Source organism: Toxorhynchites rutilus, chromosome 2 (assembly GCF_029784135.1).
Source record: "Toxorhynchites rutilus septentrionalis strain SRP chromosome 2, ASM2978413v1, whole genome shotgun sequence".
NCBI lineage: Eukaryota > Metazoa > Arthropoda > Insecta > Diptera > Culicidae > Toxorhynchites > Toxorhynchites rutilus.
The window spans coordinates 344,822,133-344,830,704 of NC_073745.1; positions in this window are offsets into that span (position 1 = coordinate 344,822,133).

Consider the following 8,572-nt stretch of genomic DNA (forward strand, 5'->3'; position numbering starts at 1 on the left):
TTGAAAAGCATTTTATTCGATGATTTTTTTATGTTTTCAATCAAATAGGTACCAAAGTAGAAAGCTTAAAAGCATATTGAACTTATTCATTGAAACTATCAACCAAATAATATCTGTGCATAAAGTTTAGATCGGTTTTCTGCATCATATGCCTTAAGCGTCCGAAATATGATTCAGAACGGTAACTGGATTAAACGGATCCATATATTAACTATTCGATATATTCGTCGTTAAATTCATACGTTCAAAAGCAAAATATAAATGTTTGACTTTCGTATAGTTATTCGCTAAATATAATGGTCATACATATACACACTTGTGAGAGAATTTCACTTGTGGAAGAATTGTAAACAGTAAACTGTAAACTAATAATAATGAACAATATCGACAAGAAAACAAGAAAAAGAAAAGTAAGTTCCTAGAAATCCTTTTATATCATCTTTTTATGTCCCATCTAAAAAAAGGCATTAATTCATAGTTTACCAAGAATACAGAGACAAAGAATATTAAAAATATGCAAACTTTATATTCCAGAACCTTTATCATCTGGTGACTATCTAGAAGGTCGTTATACATTTTTCTCTTCGATAAATGACCCGAAGAACACGCTATAACTGCATGAAATGTAAAAAATATGTTTGTTACGAGCATGCAGTTATGCTGTGTTCTGATTCTTACTCCAATGAAACCACAATCGATTAATACGTTTTTATGTTGTTCTATAGCACTTTATACTTCCATGGATCATATTCAGTTAATTACTTTTAGTTAATAACAGTGAAAAATTCGAATTTCATTATTTGTGTTGGAGTATCAAAAATTACTCTGTTTTGAGGAGGCTGAATTAGATGACTATTAAAACATAATAAAGACAAAGAAAACATATTTTTTGGAGTTTTTTCATTTAATCATATCCTCTTCTTCAAATAAATGCCAATAAAGCCTGAAAAATACACAATGGCAACATTGCAGAGAAGTTCAATTTTCGGTCTGTGACACCGTGCGCGAGTATTCGTGTTATGATTTTGCACGCGAGTACAGGAGGGTTAATTGATCTTCAAATTGGTCATTTTCAATACTGAGGTGAATGAACTTTGTAGTTGTAAGCTTCTATAATAGAAAGTAAATAAATCAAGAAATTCGCGATGGCTGTCAACAAATACGGTGGTGTGAAGCAATTAAGTCTATCTATTGCCTTTTTTATGTTGTTTGCATACTTAAAACACGTAAAAACACGCGTTATTCCACCTGAAAATCAATTTCCATTTCGAACAAAGATCAATTTCGTTAGCGCAAACATCGAATGGACTTACAACGCTAATTACGATGTAATTTTAGAACTTATGGGAATTCAATTTTTCGAATTTTCCGGCCTTCCATTTCATTTATATACAGCGTCGGACAAAACATTAAGACCACTGCTCAAGCAAGAAAAGAAAGTGACAAAATTTCGAGAAAAAATAATCCACTCCAGTGCTTCAATCCATTTATAATAATTTATTTGCATTGTTCAAAGGAATTTATAACATCTGTAGTTAAAACAACAGTCATTCATTAAAAAATGCGTTTTAAGCATATTAAATTTTAGGACCAGTTCCTCGTTTCAGCTGTTTCGAAACAACATTCAGTAAAAGCGCGGTAAAAGTCCCGGAAGGTCCCGAAGCATCTGAAAGCGCATCTGAAATTCACGAAAGACCGCTCCAATTGGATCGATTAAGAGAAGGAAAAGCAGTGGCGAAATATACTGTGGTCGGATGAGACGAAGGTAAACCCCATCGGCTCGGACGGAAAAATTTGGGTCCTTCGCCCAATAGGCTGCGCTTATATGCCACAGTATACCACGAAGACATTCCAGCAAGAAGGAGAGAGCCCCTGTACTGGGTGGATAAGATAATGTACAAAATCGTTTACCCGGACCGCCCTGGGTACGCGAATTTATGGGTGCAGAAACACCCCTACATTAACAAATACTTCACCATTCGGCATACATTGTATACAGATAGCGAAAAGAGAGCAGTCAGACACTTCCGCCCCGGGTGCGAAAGCTCCACGCGACGCCACTGTTTATAGTTCAACTGATTCCACTGTTAATAAAAAGTGCTGAAAACTTCCTCCAAATCCTGTGGACTCGTTCACCCATCAGAGAATTATGTTATAACAATTAAAACGCCCATGATTCACATGATAATCTGGAATTCCATCAATTTCCTGCTTCATGGACAGATCAAAATTAACAGAGGAATTGATGTAGTCACAAATAAAACAAACACGGTTACAACAAACGAAAAAAGATCGATCAACTGCTCAAAATTTTCGATAACCAATATGTTCATAATCTCACATCGGATGTAAAACCGAAGAGATAACAAATTGAAGCGATCTTTGAGTGGGAGTACGCCTGCTACAACCTAGAGCCATGAGTCTGAGTGTCATGAGTCATGAGTGTGTTGAAGGCATACATCCAAACGCAATACGGAGATAAAATACTGAATTAGCTTGAGTTTAATGAGACCATACTCCATCACTGAGAGAATAGTTGTACGATGAAACATTATAAGAACGGGGTTTCTCGCTGTCACATTAGTTGCACGTTTGCTTACTAAGAGATCGATCGTGTGCTCAAAACTCAGGGCCCTCAATTGACTATCTATGTGTTATCATACAATAACTACGTCTATGAAACAATGCTACAATACAATCATCAGTGCACAATGGTCCAGGAGATGCATTTAATTGAGAATTAGCATTTAGAGCTCGACAGCTATTCTCTAGACAAAAACTGTCTTCAACAAAGTTGTTACATATGATAGAACGCTCATTTTCATATTGCCAAAAATAGAGTAACCAACATTCTCGATGAAATAAAAAATCTAACTTTCTTATCTCTATAGATAGAGGTAAACATAGTTCGACAATGTCCCAGTTATTTGAGACATCTTTGTAGAACAAAGTTTTTTTTTATCTCTTGAAATAACCGATATAGCGCCTTTTTTCTAAGTTGCGTTAGGGTCACCATTTTTTATGTTTGCCCCAAAAAGAATGGCAAGCAATTGAAGAGAGCGTATTTTTTGGGAAGAAATATCAATAACTTTGAGTGAAGTTGAGATATTGACGAGTTCTGTATTCTGTATATAGTTCAGTATGTTCTAAAAGTCTTTCGAAGACAGTTTGTATGCAGAATTTGAAATATAAAAGTTAGAGCCAAAAAAACCGCTTTTTCATGGTCACTCTAATGCAACTTAGGAAAAAAGCGCTAAATCGATTATATTAAAAGATATAAAAAAGCTTCGTTCTACAAAGTTGATTGAAATAATCGGGGCTACAATATTGTTGAACTATGTTTATCTCTATCTATAAAAATAAGAAAGTTAGATTTTTTTTTATTTCATCGCCAATTTTGGTCACTCTATTTTTAATAACATAAAAATGAACGCTCCATCATATGTGACAACTTTGTCGAAGACAGTTTTTGTCTGAAGACTAAATATCTTCCACAAAGTTGTTTTTTAACTAAGTTGCATTGGGGTAACCATGAAAAAACCGGTTATTTTACTTTTACTTTTATATTTAAAATTCTAAAAATTGTCTTCGTACGACTATTAGAGCTTATCAATACCGACATTTTGCGATGCAGAATTTGTGAATATCTTAATCCTGCTCAAAGTTATTCCCCAAAGTTTTCACCAAAAAAACTCATGATTTCAATTTTAATTTACTCAAATACAAAAAATAACATATCTTTGAAAATCACATATTATATAGAGTGAAATTTGTTCCGTTCCGTTAGCAAACATTTCTTATGTTTGCCCCAAAAAGAAAGGCAAGCAATTGAAGAGAGCATATTTTTTGGGAAGAAATATCAATAACTTTGAGAGAAGTTGAGATATTGACAAGTTCTGCATCGCAAAATATTTGTATTAGTATGTTCTAAAAGTCTTTCGAATACAGTTTGTATGTAGAATTTGAAATATGAAAGTTAGAGCAACAGTTTTTTTCATGGTGACCCTAACGTAACTTAGAAAAAATGTTATATCGGTTATTTCAAGAGATAGAAAAAAAAATTATTCTGCAAAGATGTCTCAAATAACTGGGCTACAACATTGTCGAACTAGGTTTACCTCTATCTATAAAGATAAGAAAGTTATATTTTTTATTTCATCGGCAATTTTGGTCACCCTATTTTTCATAACATGGAAATGAGCGCTCTATCATATGTAACAACTTTGTCGAAGACAGTTTTTGTCTAGAGAAAAGCTGTAGAGCTCTAAATGCTAATTTCCATTCTCTGATTCTCAAGGGCTAAATAAATTTGCTTTGAATACTTTTGAATCATCTACATAAAATTTGATTCACTGGATATCACACATTAGGAGGCCTTCATCGAATAGTGGAACCTGATGGGGTTTCGTTTGAGCGCGAATCACGATGTCTCCAATCAAACGAGAAAATTAATTATACTCCACTGGCAAACTAATGATGATGAATTTGAGCAAAACAAGAGGTCAAGAGCAATCGGTTCAGCAGGACGATTTGGTACACCTGTTGTTTCGTCGTGATATTGGAACTATTACAAAGGTCACAGATGAACGGTTGTTGTCATACTGTCTGTCAAGATCTACCGAGGCTCAGGAAGAAAATAACAACTCTCGGAAGTCAATACATGTTGACAATACAGAGGTCTTTTCCTCTGATGTTCGCATGACAAACAACATTTATTTCAGTGACATTGCAGGGTTCGTCCACATATTGCTCTTCGGAAGTAGCCCAGCGTTCCTTATTGGCGCAATAAGCTGCCGTGTGACCAATTGACTTGCTTATTAGTTATTAGCTTTAGAACAAAAAGTCACAGGTAGCCTTTAGTTGTATTCCCTTCATGGGAAACTATACTGAGTTGCCGACAGTCCAGGATTTTAATAATTCTCGAGGGGAGTTTTTCGGACTTACCAGTTCCTTCACTCATTATAGTTTCCCATGTCAGACCCGCTTTGGATCACCCCCGCAATTTCTAAATCATGGGAAGGTATATAGACACGATATTCTAACGTAAAGCGCTTGTCGATAATAATCTGGTTTGCGTGCTTCCGGTCAGTCACAACAACTCGCAGTTTGTTTGCTCTTACTTCCGATATTTCAGATACGGAAGTATATCTGTCCACAACGGTTTCATAATCTGAATCACATTAAGGCCTTTTATATTCCACCAGTTCCAGGGATATAAAAGGTTCCATCTTCTGGATAGAACTTAACCCAGGGAGGAATAACAACAACGGATTTCTTAAAGGGGGGGGGGGTGTTGTTTAATGTGGGTTTAGTCTTTTTCGGAAGATATATTAGGCTGTCAAAAAAGTCCTGCGGTATTTCCGCGAGGTGTCGTTGTAAGCGCATAGTTCTAGTTGTATTCATTGTATCCAGTCATACTATAGCTTGTTGGAAAGGTTGCTATAATATAGTTGAAAAGGCGCTATAATATAGTCCTTGACAGTGTTTTGTTTGGTTAAGTCGTTCGTGAGTTATAGTGTCGCAAATATGGAGCAAAATTAAGAGAAAATCCGACATATTTTACAGTACTACTATGACAAAGGCAAAAATGAATCTCAAGCTGCCAATAAAATTTGTGCAGTTTATGGACCCGATACAGTTTCCATTTCCACCGCACAACGATGGTTTCAACGTTTTCGTCGTCGAAAATTGCGACAAAATCGCTGAATTAGCCGAGAAAGACCGGCATAGTAGCAGCCGTAGCATCGGCCAAGAGTTGGGGATAAGTCATCAAACCGTTATTAACCATTTGAAGAAGCTTGGATTCACAAAGAAGCTCGATGTATGGGTGCCACACACGTTGACGCAAAAAACATCTTTGACCGTATCGACGCATGTGAATTGCTGCTGAATCGCAACAAAATCGCCCGTTTCTGAAGCGGATGGTGACTGGCGATGAAGAGTGAGTCACTTACGACAACGTGAAGCGTAAACGGTCGTGGTCGAAGCCCGCTGAAGCGGCTCAGACGGTGGCCAAGCCCTCATTAACGGCCAGGAAGGTTCTGCTGTGTGTTTGGTGGGATTGTCAAGGAATAATCTATTATGAGCTGCTTCCCTATGGCCAAACGCTCAATTCGGACCTGTACTGCCAACAACTGGACCGCTTGAAGGTAGCACTCATGAAGAAGAGGTCATCTTTGATAAACAGAGGCCGCATTGCCTTCCATCAGGACAACGCCAGGCCACACACTTCTTTGGTGACGCGCCAGAAGCTCCGGGAGCTCCGATGGGAGGTTCTTTTGCATCCGCCGTATAGTCCGGACCTTGCACCAAGTGACTACCACCTGTTTTTGTCCATGGCGAACGAGCTAGGTAGTCAGAAGTTAGCCACAAAAGAGGCCTGTGAAAATTGGCTATCCGAGTTTTTTGCCAATAAGGAAGCGAGCTTCTATAACAGGGGTATTATGAAGATGGCATCTCGTTGGGAACAAGTCATCGAACAAAACGGCGCATATTTGACTTAAAACAGATGATTGTAACTAATTTTATGAACAAATGAAAATTCAATACCGCAGGACTTTTTCGACAGCCTAATATTGTCAGGCCCTTTTTCGAACAACCGAGGGGAAGTCAACAGTTTCATCGTAAGATATCTCCATATCAGGAGACATCTCACTCTCCTCCATTCTTTATGCGGCTGATATATGTTGAGGTGGCGTAGTCCTGTCTACCATTAAGGGTGCCAAAACGGAAATCACTGTCACGACAACAATCTCCTAAACGGATTGACGGCGCCAGTGGTTGTATGGTTAGCGTAACAGCCTCACAATCCGATCGGCCTGGGTTCAATCCCAGCTGGCGTCGTTGGGATTTTCTGAGGCGAAAAATCTCTGGTTACGTCTTCCTTCGGAGCGGAAGTAAAAGAAGTTGGCCCGGCTCATGAGTTGTTGAGTCTGATAGGTAGGAACAGGTGGAGTCGCCTCCCTGATGCCGGTGATTGGCACTAAAGTGGCGGAAATAGGCCGACGAAAAATAAGCGAAGATAAAAAAAAAAAAATAAACAATCTCCTAGCTTTTGTTGACGGTTTTGACCGAGAATTTGAGAAACGTTTTTTGATAAACGATCATCCTCGTGATATTTCTTTTTTTGTCATTGCACCTCGACGCTTGTTTGGTGCTGGTTGAATGGCGAACATGGGAGATGTCTAGAGGGACGACACCACTAAATAACTAATAACTTGCTAGTATAAGTTAAAACAACTTGATATTAGCAAAAAAAATCACCTGATTTGGAACAACCTAATCGGCACCTCGTGAGGAAGAGAAATCATGCAAGTGTGACGCGCGGCGATGATGAGGTAATCCATTGTAAAATGATGGTGTAGTTCTACGTCAAAAGTGCGGTCGTGTGTTGGATACGACCCCCTTAATTTCTTTTCTGTTGTTCTTTGTCATGAAAACTAGTTCGAGGATATGTGACCTGGGGACCTTCTATAGAAGTGTATTTTCAAAAAATATGGACAACCCATTAGAAGTAACCAATCAGCAGCTGATCCAAGTTTGTCAATTATCTGGTCCGGATTCGACCCCTCTGTTGTCTCGTCTCGTCTCATGTTTACACATTTCTCAATAACATTCAATCAGCTTTACAATTATTTAACTAAACCTTTTTTGGGATTTGTGCAATATGTAACGTGATAAAGCTTTTTTCAACATGTTGTTTTCCATTCTTCATTGCAACTGTTTCCAAAGAATGTGAAAGTAATAAATATCTAATAGGAAGCCAAAAGGTATCCACATAATTTTTCTGAAAATGTCCTTCACAACATCTCGGTTTCACTGCTTTCCAGAAAGCAGTTAAGGAATTTTTTGTAGCGAGTTGTGCAATTGAAAATGAAATCGACTACAAAAAATAAAACAAAACTAGGATTACTGAACACCGACAGCGCCATTATCAAGATCCATGTGACTTCGGTTCAGGACCACCCTTCTCGGACATGTCGAAAAAACCTCTGTATTTCTTTTTATTGCCCTCACAAACCACTGGTAGAAAATACAATAAAAGTATCTCAATAATTGTATCTCAAGTAACTCATTGCTGACATCTACAATTCAGGGCGCTGTCTTGAGACAAGTCTCCCCTATTTACAAACAAGAATTTAGAATATAGTCAATGAGATATTTACTACCGCCGTGATCAGCAGTTAATCAATTATCATTTTATGGCCAATCAAAAATCCAAACTGATTAAACTTCTCTACAGATTATAGCCATGGAAAGTGATTTGCTATATCGACAGACGAGAACGTTCGTTCGTGTATGTTTATTTCTGTCCCGAAATAAGAAAAATAAGTTGATAATTGAATAGATTGATATTCTTCCACCGATCAATTCACGCTTTGGTTGAGTGGCTCGGCAACCATTTCATTATTCTATCCTTATTTGTCGCACAGTCACTCTTTAACATGTTGAAAGCTACCATGTAAAAATAGATGACGATAATTGTTGATTGCGAAATTGCAGATCTAGAACTTTCCTAACGACCAATAGCAATATTTATTTCAAGATGGTGACTTATGTTGACTATTCGACA